This window comes from Mirounga leonina, unplaced genomic scaffold (assembly GCF_011800145.1).
Source record: "Mirounga leonina isolate KUSES-001 unplaced genomic scaffold, KU_Mleo_1.0 Mir_173, whole genome shotgun sequence".
Taxonomy (NCBI): Eukaryota; Metazoa; Chordata; class Mammalia; order Carnivora; family Phocidae; genus Mirounga; species Mirounga leonina.
The window spans coordinates 29,932,188-29,951,044 of NW_023270447.1; positions in this window are offsets into that span (position 1 = coordinate 29,932,188).

The following is an 18,857-nucleotide window of genomic DNA, read 5'->3' on the forward strand; positions in this document are numbered from 1 at the left end:
GAAAGAAAGAAAGAAAGAAAGAAGAAAGAAGGAAGGAAGGAAGGAAGGAAGGAAGGAAGAAAGAAAGAAAGAAAGAAAGAAAGAAAGAAAGAAAGAAAGAAAGAAAGAAAGAAAGAAAGAAAGAAAGAAAGAAGGAAAGAAAAAAGAAAGAAAGAAAGAAAGAAAACTTCTTCCACACACTAGATTTATTCTCCTTTGGGAAAATACCTTAATGAACTTGCCTGGTTATTAAAGGTAAGCCCCATCATCCTCACCCTGGGCAGAAGAGAGAGATTTAAACAGAGAAGAGGTAAAATGGCCTTTACCATAAAATGACAGAAGAAGGGGTAGACACCGATTTGGGCTACTGGGACATGGCATAAAGGAGGGAGATGCTGGGCAAGAGAAAGGCCTGAGCTGGGGAGATGCTGGTGGGGCCCTGAGGAGACACCAGTGGGGGGAGGCGGCCAGAGACTCAGATAGAATGATGGCTAATCCTTCCTTTTCAGCTGCTTACTTCTCTCTGATGAGATGTGGCAACCCCACACACCCTCTCCATTACCCCCAAACAGTCGTGCAGTGCATCTGCTACACATGACTACTTGGCGTTGGTGTCATTTTTAGTAGTCTTTTCAAGAGAGACAAGAGGGAAGCGGGCCTCATTGCCACCTGCACCAGGAGAAACCGAAGGTCTCCCATTCTCTCCACCAGTAAAAGAAAATTACTCAAATAAAAGTACTGGCCAATGATGACGCTCACACTGTACTGTTCAGAAATCAAGATATTTTACAGAGCTGTTTTTAGGGATCATTCCAGAGCACTAGAGGATTTGCAGTCCATCACCCACGCAGCTGAAACTCGTGTTACATATTTGAACTCGAATTAAGGAAATGGAGGCACTAATAAACTGGGTGAATTTGCCAAGGTCACAGCCGGGGCCCAAGCCAGCTCCACCACAGCTGCCTCGCCAGCACAACTTTCCCTAAGCCCAGCTGTGCAGATGGTGTGTTTATTGAGCCAGATGTTTCCAAAGACTCAAGTCAATTCCCGAGAGAAATTACTCATATAGGAGAACAGGCTAGCACCTACTGCAAACAACTCTAAGATGCTCATTTCAGGAGCCTGTATACCTCCCTGACAGGCACACTCTAAGTTAAACAAATCCTTTGGGTCTAAAACTACCTTTTCAAGGCACCTGGGTGGCTCAGTCAGTTAAGCATTCCACTCCATTTTGGCTCAGGCCATGATGTCAGGGTCGTGGGATCCAGCCCTGCGTCCAGCTCTGTGCTGGGCATGGAGCATGCTTAAGATTCTCTCTCTCTCTCCTAAAAAAAAGGGGGGGGGAGAAAAAGAAAACTACCTTTTTGTAGAAGCATGAACCCTTTCAATTCACTGATCCAGAAGTAATACAGGAAATGAAAAGTTCAACCAATCAAAATGGGGGTGCTCAAAGGGACCCATGTAAGGTCAGTGTTATACAGCTTGCCCCCACCAAAGAAAAGGCCCCGGGTACAGCCACACACACCCCACCACCCCTGGAGTAGCCAGCCTGAGGAATAATAACATGCTCAGAGAGGTCCCACAGTTAGGCACAGTCACTAGGAGAGGTCTTTAATTTATCCACTGTGGTGTACAAGAATTAATAAAGTTCTGTACATTTTTAATTTGTTATAGAATCACCCATACTAACATTTCAGACACAAGAGTAAAATTAAGTCAGTTTAAACTGACTTAATTTTAGGACCTGTGTAAGTTAACCTCTCCAATTTCATTACCAATAAAATGGAGATCACGATGTCTACTTTACATAATGGTTTTCAGTACTGGAGTTCATGTGTATAAGGTTGTAGCATGGAGCCCGGCACAGAGAGGTCATTCAATAAGTGGCACCCATTATTAGTGATTAATAATGATAATTACTTGAAGTAAGCAAAACTGACCCTATATTGAGGCAGTGGTGAGGGCCACCCACATGACTGGTGGAGGACCCTAGAGCTCCTGCTGGAAACGGCCAAGTTTCAGCCAAAGGGTGCCATGTACTTCCCTAAGTAATTTCTCTTTCTGAGAATACAGGGACTAAAGAAGCACAACATTGTCAAGACAACAACAGGGACTTGAATTTCTGCAAGCTGGATAAATACCTCTCAGCACTATCATCTGCTTCTGTCCCCACACGAAAACACTGTAAATATCATAACCTCAGCTACAATCAGGTAAACCTTAATAAACACCAGATCTGAGAAATAAAAGCCATAATTTACTTACTATCAGCTTAAACCTTCACAACCTTTACTTAAAACAACAAACTTTGCCAAGGTCAAAATTGAATTCAAGAAGTAATCCTAGAAATGTTTAGATTAGGACAGCCAGGCAAGAAAAGGCCCTGGACAATTAAGCCTGAGCTGCTCACTTGGGAAATGTGGTTTTAGGCAGGTTGACACAGAAGAATATGCAGATCTCAGGCCAGCAGGGCCTGAGCTCTGGTCTTAACATCTGCCACTTAACAGCCATGTAAATGTCCAAGTTAAGCAACTGCCCCAAGCCTCAGTGTCCCTATCTGTAAATGGGGGATAACAACAGACTCCCCTGCTTTATTGGAATACTGAAAAGATTTAGTACGTGAAGGTGCTTTATGAACTAGAAAGTGCTATGTGAGAACTCATTATTATTTTTTAATTCTGCGCCACATTCAGTAAAGCAAACAAGCTTTTTGTTTATGAGTGCCCAGTAAGCTAACAATTAGCTAGTGGGGGTATTTTCTGTTTTATTTTTTTTGTTTGATTCATTATTTCCAAAATGACATTGACCCTGCTTTATAAGCATTCCTACGATGAGGAGTAAGTTAGACAATCAGGACTCTCACAGGCCATGAAGTGATCCTGCATTTGATGAGTTCATTTTCACTGTGCTCATGATCTCCTTAGACACAATCTTTGCTGTGGGCAGAATAAATCAGGGCTCCTTCTGCAAACCTTAAAGCAGTGATGAGTCTTTGGCAACCCTCTCCCCTCATTTTCAATGTTCCCTCTTTCAATAATATCTGTACTTCTCCAGTGCTCAGGATCCTCACACTGGTCCCTGCTAATGCAGAGGCCCCACCCGCAGCCCATTCCAGTCCGACATCCTGAGGAAGGGTCCTTGTTTGAGCCTTTCTAATGCCCCATCCTCCCTTCTCCCATCAAATTGTTTCTGTTCCAGGTTGTATCATTTGACCTCTGCTGATATGAACGACAGTGATGTCTCTCTCAGGTAAGGGACTTTCATTTAGGTCTTCTTAGATATTGCCTAAATCCCAAAGGAGAGACTATAGTGACAGGAAATTTGAAATGGCAGCACAAGAGGTATTTCAGGCATGCACACACACCCTCAGTTGGTCATTCATCAAGCATATATTCGGTACCCACAAGAGGTTAGGAATAGTCAGGAAGGGAGGAGATTATAAAGATCATGAAAATGACACCACAGGCCAAGATACCCTGCAACACATCTGATAGAAGCCCAAGGGCCAAGGTGTTAATGGCCCAAGGCCCAGTTACGCAGTGTGTGATAAGGGGTGAGGCACACAGGCCAGGGAAAAGGCCTCTTGCAGCTAAACCCAGAACTTCTGACTAGGTCAGTCCCTAAACCCACTGCATCATTGTTACCCAGGAACAGTCCCAGGTGCATGAAGCATTTCAAGTCACAATTTAAAATCAATTGAACTGGGCGCCTGGGTGGCTCAGACGGTTAAGCATCTGCCTTTGGCTCAGGTCATGGTCCCAGGGTCCTGGGATCGAGTCCCGCATCAGGCTCCCTGCTCCTTGGGAGCCTGCTTCTCTCTCTCCCTCTCTCTCTCTCTTTCTCTCCCTCTCATGAATAAATAAATAAAATCTTTAAAAATAAATAAATAAAATAAAATCAATTGAACTGTCGATGGACATCTGGGCTCTTTTCATAGTTTGGCTACTGTGGACGTTGCTGCTATAAACACTGGGGTACAGGTGCCATCAACAGATGAAAGGATAAAGAAGATGTGGTATATATACATACAGTGGAATACTACTCAGCCATCAAAAAAATGAAATCTTACCGTTTGCAATGACGTGGATGGAACTAGGGGGTATTATGCTAAGCAAAATAAGTCAATCAGAGAAAGACAATTATCATATGATCTCACTGATAGGAGGAATTTGAGAAACAAAACAGAGAGGGCGCTGGGTGGCTCAGTTGGTTAAGTGACTGCCTTCGGCTCAGGTCATGGTCTCGAAGTCCCGGGATCGAGTCCCGCATCGGGCTCCCTGCTCAGCAGGGAGTCTGCTTCTCCCTCAGACCCTCCCCCATCTCATGTGCTCTCTCTCTCTCATTCTCTCTCTCTCTCTCAAATAAATAAAATCTTTAAAAAAAAAAAAAGAAACAAAACAGAGGATCATAAGGGAAGTGAGGGAAAAATAAAACAAGATGAAATCAGAGAGAGAGACAAACCATAAGGAATTGATTATAGTTAATTTCCCTTAATTATAGGAAACGAACTGAGGGTTGGTGGAGGGGAGGTGGGTGGAGGGATGGGGTAACTGGGTGATGGACATTAAGGAAGGCGTGTGATGTAATGAGCACTAGGTGTTATAATGCAAATGATGAATCACTGAACTCTACCTCTGAAACTGATAACATACTATATGTTAATTAATTGAATTTAAATAAAATAAATTTTAAAAAATAAAATGTATTCTTTCAACAACTAAAAAATAAATTAAATAAATTGAAAAACACAGAAGGTATCATTCTCGCCCTCAAAGATCTCCCAATCAGATGGGAAAGGCAAACAAGGAGGCAGCTTATGATCATACAAGGAGATACGAGCTTATTATTGGTCTAACCAAATACCCCTAACACCAGATAAATGCCAGGAACTAAAAGAATTCTATCCCCTACCAACAGGATGTATGGACCATGTAACACTAATAGCCCATATGATAGTAATGTTAGTCAGCTTGTGCCATCAGGAGCAAAATTCTAAATATACTCTCAAGTTGAAAACAAACAACCAAACTTTTCATCCTGAAGACAAACAGGACATCTAGAATGACAACTCCACTGGATTTTCTTATTGCACTGAATTGCCCATCAATAGTTCCATTTAGATCAGCCTATTTCCAAAGAACCTATTTTATAATTTCTTAATTGTGATCTTTTGGGGCAAGACAAATAGAAGAACAAGATACTTATCCTCTTTGTCTTAATCAGACTGTTTTCTACTGAGCTTTAAGATTTACTTAAGTGCAGTAACCACCTAGAGCAGCAAAGCTACCAATACACCACTGGAATTAAGTAATAAAATGAGACCAAATTTGGGGATGGGGTGGTCAGTAACTACCAGTTGGTTAACATGTGACACAAGGGCTAGAGTCCCTTTCTTGAACACATTTACCAAAGAATACAAAAGTGTTCTATGAAGGAAGTGAAGGTTATGAGGCTCCAGCATGCTGGCCCCATTTATGCTCTATGCCAGGAAAGAACTTGTTGGCAAAGGGTTTAGACCTCCACCATCTCCTAATCTCTGGCCATTCACCCTGTTTTTGATGGTTTCAACTTGAAAATATCTAAGGGAAGCCCATTTAATAACAACAATAAATACGGTTCAATATAATTTCAGAAACATTTGTGTTTCTCATATTTCCTTCTTTTAACCCTGATTTCTGGAACCAGAAAAAAAAAATGTTCATTTATCTTGTTTGTTTTCAAATCTGGATTACATTTCCCATTCAAATGAAAGCCATCCTTCTGGAAAAGGAATCAGTTCAAATCTTATCAATCAGAAAAAGGGCAAAGCTATGTTTGAAAATGTTTTTAATCAAATAGTAAATAATAGTGAATAGCTTAAAATATCCTTGGCATGTATAAAGTAAAGAATTCATAAATAAAACAGAAAATAAAGGCAGCAGGAATTCTGGAGAATATCCTCTCCTTTCAAAATGTCTGATTCAAAGCATACAAAAAAAAGAGTAGAAGATGACCAGACACTTGACCACTGGCTTCTTCCTTCCAAATGAAGAGAATACACTAATTATTGAGCCTTTGGGTATGTTCTTGGAAAAACTACCTCAGTCTACTTATTTCTAAAAAAAATAAAATAAAACCAGCCATCACTAAATGCTCTTACTTATTCATTTGTTCACTCAGCCAGTAAATGTTTAGTAACTGCCTACTACATGTCAGACACTCTGCACTAGGAATACAAAAAGGGCCAAAACATAGTCCCTGCCCTTACAGAACTTAGAGTCTAAATAGGCTGCCCAGATTTCAATGGGGAGAAAAAAGAAAAGAAAAACAACACCTTGACTCATAGAAGCTTCTTTCTGAGTACCTGCAGGGTTGCTTTGGAAGTTACAGTGTTGTTCACAGAATATTCCCAGCTTTTCTCTTTCCAAGTATACGGTGGGATTATAGTCTCTATCTCCTTTGAAATTAGGTATACCTGTATGACTTGCTTTGGCCAATGAAATATGAATAGAAGGGACAGGTAACATCCTTAGGCTAAAATTTTAAGTCATGACACGCACCCCCACATTCCCCTCTCTCTGACAGAGGGATCATGGAACATATGTTGACAGAGCTTCTATCAGCCTGGGTTCTTAAGTGACTATAGAAAGCAAAGCTTCCTCTGGTAGTCTGTGCTGAAAATGTAGCATGAAGGAGAAATACACTTTTGCTCTCTTAAGCCACTTAGATTTGAGGTTATTTGTTGCTGCATAATATTCTATCCTTAGCCTAACCAGTATAGGTACTTTCTCTAATCACTCAAATATCACTACAACCTTCATTCTGTGCATTGAAAGTAAATTTAGGAAGTGGACCTGATGAGCAAAGATCTGAAGAACAAGTTGAAGTGATCTAAGTGAAGTGGTATGAGGTGGGGTGAGCAGGGGAATGGGAGGAATGAGGAGAAGGGTCCTAAGAAAAGAGGGAGCATGAGCCATTTCAGGAACCAATGAAAACAGTTGTGACCAAAAGGGAGATGAGTGATGGAAGAGGCTCAGGGTGAAACAGACATGGAGGGCCTGAAGGACATGTTGATAATTTTAGTTGTTATCCTAAGAGCAATGGGGAGCCTTTGAAAGTTTTTACACAGGATAATGGTTATATTTGTGTTTTTGAAATAGAATTCTGGATGTAGCATTGGAGAATAGACAGGACACAAACAAGAGTTAATACCAGGAGACTGGTAGGGGACTATTGCAGTAACAGTGCAGGAAAGAGGTCAGTAGCTTGGACCTGGCAAGAGCAGCAGGGATAGAGATATATGGGAACACTTTAGTGATATTTAGGCAGCAACACCAAAAGGATTTTAATCACAGGCTGGAAACAGGAGTGAGGTAATTTCCACAGCTGGTTGGATGGTGGTGCCAGTCTCCAACACAACAAAATCTGCAAGAGAAACAGGCTTTGGAAAGAGGATTATAAATTCTGACTTGGGTATGTTGAAGTTGAAGTTTCTCCAGCATCTTAACTTCAACAAAATCTAGACTATAGATATTAACATGGGCAGTGATTCATTTGCATTTTGGAAAAATTAGAGAGAGTTGACAGTAAGGTGGAATCTAGCTAGGATCAAGTCTTAAAGAACTGCTACAAGCCAGAGGAAGATGAGGAGAAAGGAGAAAAGGAGGTCAGGAATGGCCACAGAGTTGGAAGCAAGCATGGATGCAGCAGAAGTCAAGGAAGAGGATTTGGCCAGAAGGAGAGAGTTTACCCTGTTAGATGCTGCTGAGTGGTTAAGTAAGGTGAACAGTATGAGTATTGATTGGACTTAGAAATGGAAGCAATTGGTAGCATTTGGTCTGGGGTAAAAAAAGGATGAACAAGACCAAATGAGTTCCTGCCTTCATGGGGCTAACATTCTAGTGAGATAAACAAAATAAAATAATTCAAGCTAGGTTAACTATTATGGAGAAAACAAACAAAAAACTAAGGTAAAAAATACATATGAACATAATACATACATAAATGGGGCAGGAGGATAGAGATGGTCAGAGGTAACAATTAAACTGAGAGACAAAGGATACAAATGAGCTAGCCACACAGAGGGGTGAGGGTGGGAAGGTAATGAGGGGACTATGACTTTAGACACAAGGAACAATGAACATGAAGATTAAATAATTTTTTTAAAGTCCTGTCATCAGAAGACTGTGATGGTTAGAGTTTAAGGAGCAAGAGGAATTTAGGCAGGATCAAATTTTACACAGAACTTTGTAAGACACTGTAAAATGTTTGGATTTTACTTACTACATTAGTTTGCTAGGACTGGGTGGCTTAAACAACAGAAATTTATTGTGGCTGCTGGAGTGGAGGGGAGTGGGAGGGATTGGGTGGCTAGGTGATGGACATTGGGGAGAGTAGGTACTATGATGAGTGCTGTGAATCGTGTAAGACTGATGAATCACAGACCTGTACCCCTGAAACAAATAATACATTATATGTTAATTTAAAAATTAAAAAAAAAAAAAGAAACAATTCTGGAGGTTTAAAGTCCAAGATCAAGATGTCTGCAAGGTTGTCAGCAAGGCTCTTCCGAGGTCCTCTCCTTGGCTTGTAGATGACCATCTTCTTCTTGTGTCTTTATGTGTCTTTCTTCTGGACCTAATCTCCCCTCCAGAAGGGCACCAGTCATATTAGATTAGGCCCATAACAACATCATTTTAATTAATTACTTCTTGAAGACCCTATCTCCAAATACAGTCACATTCTGAGGTCCTGGGGGTTAGGACTTAAACATGTGAATTTGTGGGAACACAATTCAGCCCATGAAATTTATGCAAATAGGCAAGCCATTAAAAGGATTTAAGCAAGAAAATTACATAATCCAATTTATATTTTAAGAGCAATCTGACTATAGTATAGAGAAAATGTGGGAAAGTGGTGATAGTGAGATGAATTCGCAGATTATTTCATTAATCCAAACACCAAGGCAGACATTCTTAACCTGGATACCTACAGCTAGGCTTGGGTGCTGGGTGGTCCACAATTTCCTCAATGTTGTATTTACAGAATCATGTGAGGATGCATATGTACCCATAATGTGATTTACTCTCAAAGCCCTGTCACATCCAAGAAGCACAGTGCAATGGCAAAAGTAAATAAAAATAATTAAGAAACTCCATATTTTACTCTTATTACTCAAAGGCACTCAAATTCACAATATGTAAAAGCACTTACAAAAATACCTTTTGCTCTCCTGCCCATTTTACTCTTTTTCTGCAGTTATTCCAGAACCTCTCACCTCAAAAATGCAGGGAAAACTACTCCTCCAGCACCAACCCTCCACTTCCTAAAGCATTTCCTTCTCTACCCATCCCTTCTTCCCTTTCTCTCTAGGAACTTTATCATGTAGAACAACTTAGTTTCTATTCTGCAAGAAGAAATCTTTGAAGGAGGAGAAAAAAATCACCTCACTTAGACTGAGGATTCTATTTATGAGGCAGGAAGGTGGTGGGGAAAATCTCTGCACTCATTAATCACTTTTGTCTGATCTCATGCGTTTTCTTAAATAAAGAGTCTTGGATTTCATCAGATTCTCAAAAGGGTTGTTAAGTATGCTAATAACCATCAAAAGAAAAAGAGAGACCACTCTGGGGGCAGGGGTGTGGCGTGGAGAAGAAGGGGGAAGAGAGAGCTTGTGATTCTCTAGGAACTGAGCGAGGTCAGCTGCCCACTCATTCTCTAACAGTCACACTGGTCCATAAATAGGCCACATCTGTGGTTCTCCATGCTGCCCATATTGTATCCCCAAACAACCGCCTGTGTACTGATGAGACATCAAACAAAGCTAATGGGCTGCTTGGGTATCACCTCAAAGGACAAGGTCCTTGTAAATAAATGCATTCTGCTTTGAATGTGATCCATTAGGAAACCCTTAGTAAACTGCTGATTTTGATCATCTGATCCAGAAATAAGTGATCTTTTCACTCCAATCAAATAAGAACTTAATGAAGATATGTAAACAGTGACTCTATCAGACCACAAACCTGATGTGTACAGACCATAAAGGGACTCTGTGGTAAGATACAAAAGAAATGAAACATAGATTAGAAAAGAGGGAAATAAAATGTTCCCTAACCTCACTTTCTTTTCCCCGTTAATTTCGTCCCAAACTTCAAGTCCCAGCTAAGAACTTATCTCTTTGTGAGCCCTCACTCTAGGCTTGGCTAAATGTCTCATCTCTTGCTCCACAGTATCCTCTGAGCTCTATCATTTCATTACCACATTGTTATTAAAATGATCAGCCTCCTCCATTTGAAGGTCAGCTTTCAGAAATCAGGCACAGGGTCTTATTCTTTATTTTCTGAGCACCTAACACAGTGCCTGGTATAAAGTAGGTAAATATTCACAGATAAGGCTGATTTCACATTTTATGCTATTTCAGCTATACTACCCTGCCTCCTGGAATCAAAAGACCTAAATAATTTGCCTATCATTTAGCATCTGGGAAGTTCTGCGGAGAATCTAGCACTATTCAGGAATTAGAAGTATCTTCAGCCCAAATTTCCACGTAAGGATTAAATGGTTGAGCCCCATTTTCTTGGAAAGCAGCGGGTGTCAGGGGCAGGAAGGTGCTGGGAGCCAGTGAAGGAATTAAGGAAAGGAAGCTTCCAATGCCCATTCTTTATTCATCTATGAATGGCTGTTCTCATATTACTCAACCTTTCAAAGGGAACTTCCCAAACAGCTTCTAACCATATCCCACCCAAAGTTTCCCTCTGAATCATGCAAGAGCTATCTAAATGTGGGTAGAAAAGCACTAAGTTATGGCAATAGTGTTTTTCTTGAGCATCACAACATCGCAGTGGGGCTATTCATGGTTTGAGTCTCCTGGATCAGGATTTAGAGAAGTCCAGTATCTGAGATCCATTTCGTGGAAGCAAAAAAGTTGAGCCCTTCAATGAATCCACCTGCATCAGGCAGCTTTGTCTTCTCACTCACTGCTGATCCCCAGGTTTTTTAACACTGTTGATGACTTGAAGGGACAATTCTTATGCACTCTAAAGACAGCCAGCCAGATACTAGGGTTGAAGCTCCGTCCAGAGCATGCAAGGTCCTCCAAGGTCTGGCCCCTGCCAATTCTTCAACCTTCTCCACTCCAACTCTCTGCTTCACACTCAATACTCCAATTAGATTCAACTGCTTGTTATTCTTTGCACACTCCCTTATTTCCCTATGCTTTTGCCTAATTTGTCCCTTCTTATTCTGAACCCTATCACTATGTGTTCTCCATTCACACCCTCCTCCACACACACCTCCCTGTCGCTATGTGGAAAATTCCTACTTCTTTTTAAGTTTCTGCCAGGGCATCTCCTCCTTGGAGGACTCTTCCCCACTCCCACTACCCCAGAAAAGCTTCTCTTCTCTGAGATCAGTGACAGCCTATGCATATTTCCATCTCTGCCCTTACCACATTTTAATAATTATCTCTATGTTTGTATTCCACATTAGACTATGAACTCCTTAATGATGCAGACCGTATCTCATCTATATATCCCTAGTTTCTATCCCAATTTTTGGCATGGAGTAGTTGTTCAACAAATTACTGTTTAACAAATGAACAGATGAGCAAACACAGTCAAATGCTCAAGCACAACTGTAAATTGAAACAGGAATGTGTGCATCTGAATACTGCCTAAACTAGTGATTGGATTGGTTGATCCCAATAGGGTACGAGGAGTTGAGGACCTTTATGCATAAAGCCAGTTATCTTCTCAGATTGACAAGGAGCATTAAGCCAGAAAGGACTAATATGTGCTTACATTTAAACCAAGTGGAGAAGCTGAGAATTCTAAGGCTTATTAACTAAGTCATAGCAAGAAAGTAACTCATAAGCCTGGGTGCAGGTCAGGACAAGTGATTGGGCAACATGGTGGCCAGAGAACATGAAGGCAAGTAAAGAAGGTGGGAAGAGAGTAGTCCAAGAGAAAGTCCATAAGACAATGAGTCAGTCTTGGTGGCTTTGGGGTGAGTAAGCCCTCAGCTGCTTTGGTGAGCCTGTCATAGCATCTTAAAATGACAGAGCTCCCTGGATAAGATCTAAAACAACTTGTCACTAAGCTCTAGGTTTAAAAAAGGAAATTCATACTGTGTTCTAACTAAAAGCCCAACATTTTGGTTTCCTATTACTGCTTTAACAAATTACCACAAACTTAGTGGCTTAAAACATCATAAATGTACTATCTTACAGTTCTGGAGAAGACTAAAAAAGGGTCACTCAGGGCTAAAATTAGAGTATCAGCAGGACTATTTTCCTTCAGGAAGCTTTAGAAGATAATCTGTTACTTGCTTCCCAGCTTCCAGAGGCTACCCTCTTTCTTTGGTTCATGACTTTGCCCACCTATGGCCTTACCCCAACCTCCGCTTCCATCATCCACAGCTCCTTCTCTGACTGTCTCACTCTGACCCTCCTGCCTCCCTGTCACTGTGTGGAAAATTCCTACTTCTTCTTTTTAAGTTTCTGCTGAGGCATCTCTTCCTTTCAGGGCTCTTCCCCACTCTCACTACCCCATGAGGCAGGTGACAAACTCCTTAATAGACAGTAGCAGACAGTGCTAGGAGGGGCCAGTGCTGAGTAAATCAGGACTGCAAGGGTGGGAATTGTTGATGGAAGCAAAGTAATTTATCCTTCCTTCCAGCCACAAGAGAAGAAAAGTTATTATTAGCAAATAGCTGGTAACATGGGCAGACATTTAATATAGGCCTTTGTCTCTTTTCCTCTTTGGATAAAATGGAACAAAAACAAAAAAAAAGTTCAGAGCTCTTTTCAAAGCCTTGGCTGAGGGTCTACTATTTTTTTTAAGACAACTTATTTTATCCCTATAAAATTTTTCTTACTTTATCAAGTCAGCTCACATAATTTTTAAAGTGTTGAGGACTTGATTTGTTTAAAACATGCAATATGTCTGCATGTTTACCAGCACTAGAGAAGGAGCCCATAGAAAGAGCTAAAAATATAATCAAAGAGGAAATAATAAATTGAGTCCTGGATATGGTTTGTTGTTGTTGTTGTTGTTTTAAGAATAGAAAAAATCACCAGCACAAGAATGAGGGGATACGTCTTTCTCAGAAACTGGAAGAAAGCTGAGATAATGCTATGAAACTTGATGGGGATGGGACAGGAAGCTGAGGGATATTATCATGAGAACCATGAAGTTTCTCCCATGAAAGACAAGGTAAGCTTATCCATTAGTTTGGGGGTGCGGGAGGGACATGAGCAAAACAAAACAAAGCAAAAGAGATTTGAGGGCAATGATGAAGTTTTAGAAGAGTCACTGGGAACCATCAGGAGAGGGAGCTGACCAGATTATCAAAAAGTTTTGAAGGCCTGTCTGAGATTGGAGACCCCAAAAATATAGCAGCAAAAATCCACACAATTATATGAATTTTTCCAATAGTCTAATATAGAAGTAGACACACTTGGTGGCAGGATTGATCCAAGTGTGAGGGTCTACAGGACCAATGGAATAAAAAGACAATGGGGCACAGTGGTGCAGACTGAACAAGTGTTAAAACTACAGAGGAGTCTGTGACAGGTGCAGGGGAATGAGACAGACTGAAACATGAAAAGAACAAGGCCAAATCGAGCCTTGAGTATAAGTACTCTGGCTACACAGTGAAAATACAACTGAGGAGCGCTAAGACCAGAGGCAGAGAGACCATGAGGAAGCTATCACACTAATCCAAGACAGACTGCAAAGATCTGAACTGGCTAAGGTAGCATATTAATTTCCTATGGCAGCCACAATAATTTACCACAAACTGGGTGACTAAAAACAACAGAAATTTATTCTTTTACAGCCTCCCATTTCTGGAAACTGTAAATCCAAAATCTTTCCTTGCCTCTTCCTGCTTTTTGTGGTCATCATTATTTCTTGACCTCTTTGACTTATGACCACATGCCTCCAATCTGCTGCCTTCACTTTCTTTTTTTTTTTTTTAAGATTTTATTTTTTTTATTGGACAGAGAGGAAGAGCACAAGCAGGGGGAGCTGCAGGCAGAGGGAGAAGTAGGGTCCCTGCTGAACACAGAGCACGATGTTGGGCTTCGGTCCTGGACCCCAGGATCATGACCTGAGCTGAAGGCAGACACTTTCCCAACTGAGCCTCCCAGGTGCCTCTGCCTTCACTTTCATATTGCCTTCATCTCCACGTGTCCGTGTCTTCTCCTCTTCTATCACAGTTCTCCTCCTGCCCTTCTCTTATTAGAACACTTGCCATTGGATCTGGAGTCCACCCAGATAATCAGGATGATATCATCACAAGATCCTTTATTTAATTACATATGCAAATACTCTTTTTCCATATAAGGTAACATTCAAAGGTTCCAGAGATTTGGATTTGAACATATATTTTGGGGACCACTGTTGAACCCATTATAGGTAAGAAGTTTGAAAAAGAAGGAACAAATCTAAGAACTATTGGAGAGATACAGTCAGCAGAATTTGATGTTTGGCTGTGAGGAAGGAAGGGGAGAGAGGAGTCAAGAATACTAGCTACCTAGATGATACTACCTACTGAGATGGGAAACACTGAATGAAGAAGATGACTTCCTTTTAAACATGCTGATTTTGAGGTGCCCATGAGACATCGAGATGGTGATGTTCAGCAGATAGCAAGACCTATGTATCTGAATCTCAAGAGAGAGAGAGCTGGGCTTAAGAAAGGGATTAGGGAGTTTATGAGCATAAAAATGGTAAATAAAAACCTTAGAGAGAAACAGATTCTTAACTATGGAGAACAAACTGGCAGTTATCAGAGGGGAGCTGGCTGGGGGGATGGGTGAAAGAGCTGAAGGGGATTAAGAGTACACTTATCAGGGGGCGCCTGGGTGGCTCAGTCGTTAAGCGTCTGCCTTCGGCTCGGGTCATGATCCCAGGGTCCTGGGATCGAGCCCCGCATCGGGCTCCCTGCTCGGCGGGAAGCCTGCTTCTCCCTCTCCCACTCCCCCTGCCTGTGTTCCCTCTCTAGCTGTCTCTCTCTCTGTCAAATAAATAAATAAATAAAATCTTTAAAAAAAAATAAAAATTTAAATTTAAAAAAAAGAGTACACTTATCAGGATGAGCACTAAGTCGTGTATAGAATTGCTTAATCACTATATTGTACACCTGAAACTAATTAAACACCGTATGTTAACTACCTGGAATTAAAATAAGAAAATTTTAAAAATAAAAACCTCAGAGAGGATAATATTGCTCAGGAAAATAACAGGTGACAAGAATTACCAGGGATTGGAAGTGAACACCTGGCAGTGAAAGGGGAGACAAACGAGGAGCCGCCCATGAAAGAGACCAAAAATGAATGGTCAAACAGGTATGAGTAATTCCAGGAGGATGTAGTGTCCAGGAGCCAAGAGAATAGTTTCGAGAAGTGGGGGGGAAATAAGCAATGCCAAACGGAGTACAGAGGGCAAGTGAGATGAGTAAGGTGTTGAAGCAGATGACAGAGGGGGAAGGTATCATGTGGGTGTCCAGAAGACATGCAGTCTAGACAATAAGCCCATGAAAAAGCTGTGAACATTTAGGCCTGCTCAAAGAACAGCCAAGAGGCCAGGGTAAGCAAGAGAAGTAAAGTACTGAGAGGGAACAGCAGTCCTGGTAGCATAGGACCTTTCTGGCCATTGTAAGGAGTTTGGCTTTTATTGGGAGTGAAAATGGGAAGCTATCAGAGGATTTTCTGCAAAGGAATGACATGATCTGACTTCTACATTAACAAGACCACTTAGTCAACTCTGTGAGAATAAGAGACCAGGCTCAAAAGATATATTGGAGATAGACTATAAAAGCAAAAATATAAGTAGGGGGATCAGTTAGAAGGTTATTGCAACATCTCAACAAGAGATTATGGCAGCTCGGACCAAAGATCATATTCTTCCACATATAAACAGTGAGCTTGCTACGTAAATGAAATTCCAAGGTAAAGATCTAGTTCCTTATTCCAACCAGATTGCCTACCCTAAGCCTCTTCTATATAATTTTGATGCAGTCACTGTGTATGATGATTTCAGGGGCATGCCAAATACTGTCACTGAAGTGCAAAGTACAAAAGTGAGAGCAAGAAATGAGATTCAAAATATATGTTGAAGACAGATTTTAGGAGCTAGAAAAGAAACCAAACTACTTCTGAAAAATCTCACGTGATTGTCTTACAACATATCACATTGCACACAGCAAACTTGAAAATGCATGTATGTTCCTCCCATAATTTACCAGAAAATGCAGTGATTCACTCCTCAGCAAGAAAGATTCTGGAAAACTTTTATTAAATTGAACCCACTAGTGCTGCATCAGTGCTGAAAAATTCACACTCAGGAGGAATGAAAATTAAGGGTGTTCTTCATTAGACTGTGAGCCAACTGCACATTCTCAGTATCCCCCCTATATTAGGAATCACAATTAATATTGTGAAATGATACAGCAAATTGAATAGCATTGTTTCACAAACTCTCCGTGTATTGTATGAGACATTTAAAGGGTCAGAGTTTGGCAATAGCTCAGCACTGTGTGGAAATGATCGCAGGATGTGCTCTACCTTTGCAGACTCTCAGTCACTCAGGAAACTCTGAATTATGGGAATAAGCTATTGCACATGCAAACTGTTTCCACACTGAGATTTATTAGTGTTGTTCCAACATCTTCTATTCAAATGCAGCCAGATTCTCTCCCATGGGCATATGATTTCCACTGAGTCCAGGAGGAATTGTGCCAATCTCAGAAGAATACAATGGATCCTTCAGAATTTGGGAGCAAAACTAACGTTTTAGTGCTGAAAATAAACATGAACATCCCAGTGTTCTTTCCTCCAGAAGCATGTTGCACCTGAAGGTTTGATTCCCAGATAAGCTCACAAATATTTGTTTAATCCACACTGCTCTTAAAACACTTTATAAACAGTACTCTTGGACCTACCACATGAGAACCTTGTTTCTGTTGATTTGATGAACAGTTTTGGAACACCGGTTGTGTTCCAAATGTGTGACATTGTGCTTATACTGGGGTTTCAGAGTTGTAGAGTACAGAGAACACAGCCCTTGCCCTCAAGGAGCTCACCTTGGATATGGTATTGACTTTTTAGATACAACTCTAAAAGCATGATCCATGAATGAAAAAATGATAAGCTGGACTTCATTGAAATTAAAAACTTCTGCTCTACAAAAGGCAATGTCAAGAAACTTAGAAGTCAATCCACAAACTGGGAGAAAATATTTGCAAAAAACATTTGATAAAGGACTGTCATCCATCCAAAACTCAAAGATCTCTTAACACTCAACAATAAGTTGATTAAAAAGTGGGTCAAAGACCTTAACAGACACCTCACCAAAGAAGATATACAGATGGCAAATAAGCATATGAAAGATGCTCCATATCATATGTCATCAGGAAAATGCAAATTCAAACCACAATGAAATATGATTATACACCTATTAGTATGGCCAAAATCTAGAATGCTGACAACACCAATGCTGGTAAGGATGTGGAACAATAAGAACTCTCATACACAGCTGGTGGGAATGCAAAATGGTACAGCCACTATAAAAGACAGTTTAGCAGTTTCTTACAAAACTAAACATATTCTTAGCATGCAATCTGGCAATCACGCTCCTTGGTATTTACCATAAGAAGCTGAAAACTTATTTCCACACAGAAACCTGCACACGGATGCTTATAGCAGCTTTATTTATAATTGCCAAAACTTGGAAGCAACCAAGATGCCCTTCAGTAGGTGAATGGATAAATAAATTGTGGTATGTCCAGACAATGAATATTATTCATTGCTAAAAAGAAATGATCTATGAGGCCATGAAAAGAAATGGAGGAACCTTAAATACATATTACTAAGTGAAAGAAGTCAAACCGAAAAGGCTCCATACTGTTTGATTCTAATTATGTGACGTTCTGAAAAAGTCAACTCTATGGAGACAGCAAAAAGATCAGTGGTTGCCAGAGGTCAGAAGGAAGGAAAAGATGGATAGGTGGAGCACAGGGGATTTTTAGGGCAGTGAAAATACTCTGTATGATATTATAATGATTATAACATAATACATGCCATTATACATGTGTCCAAACCTATAGAATATACAACACCAAGAGTGAACCCTAAGTCAAACTATGGACATTGGGTGATGACGATATGTCAATGTAGGTTCACCAATTACAAAAAATGTACCACTCTGTTGAGTGATGCTGATAATCAGGGAGGCTATGTATGTGTAAGGGCAGGAGATATATGGGAAATCTCAGCAATTTTCACTCAATTTTGCTGAAAACTTAAAATGACTCTTAAAAATGAAGTTTTTTTTTTTAATTTTAAGGACACACTAAAACAATTCAAAAAAGAAAAAAAAGCAACACACAAAAGATCAATAAACAAATTTTAATCTCACTAACAGCTTTTAAAGGCAAAGTCAGATAACATGCCACTTTTGGGAAAGGGTAAGGAAAAATGGCCACTGCCATACATTCCTGGTGAGAGTGTCTACTGATGCAGCATTGGCAAGACAATTAAGCAAGTTATATCAAATACCTTTAAAAGGTGCACAATTTTTTAAAAAAAAAAATAAATAAAAATAAAATAAAATAAAAGGTGCACAATTTTTGACCCAGCAATTCAATTTCTAGGAGTTTATCCCAAGTAAATAACTATGCATATGCACAAAAACGCATATACAAGGATGTCTGTAGTAGCAAAACATATACACACAATAAATGATTAATTAAATTATAGCATACCCAAACAACAAAATGCCGTGCAATCCTTAAAGTTGACACACTAGAAGGAAACTTAATTATTGAAAGATTTACACTAATGTATACTGAAGATATAAATGGGAAAATATTATCCACTAAAAGATTAACAGTGTTAG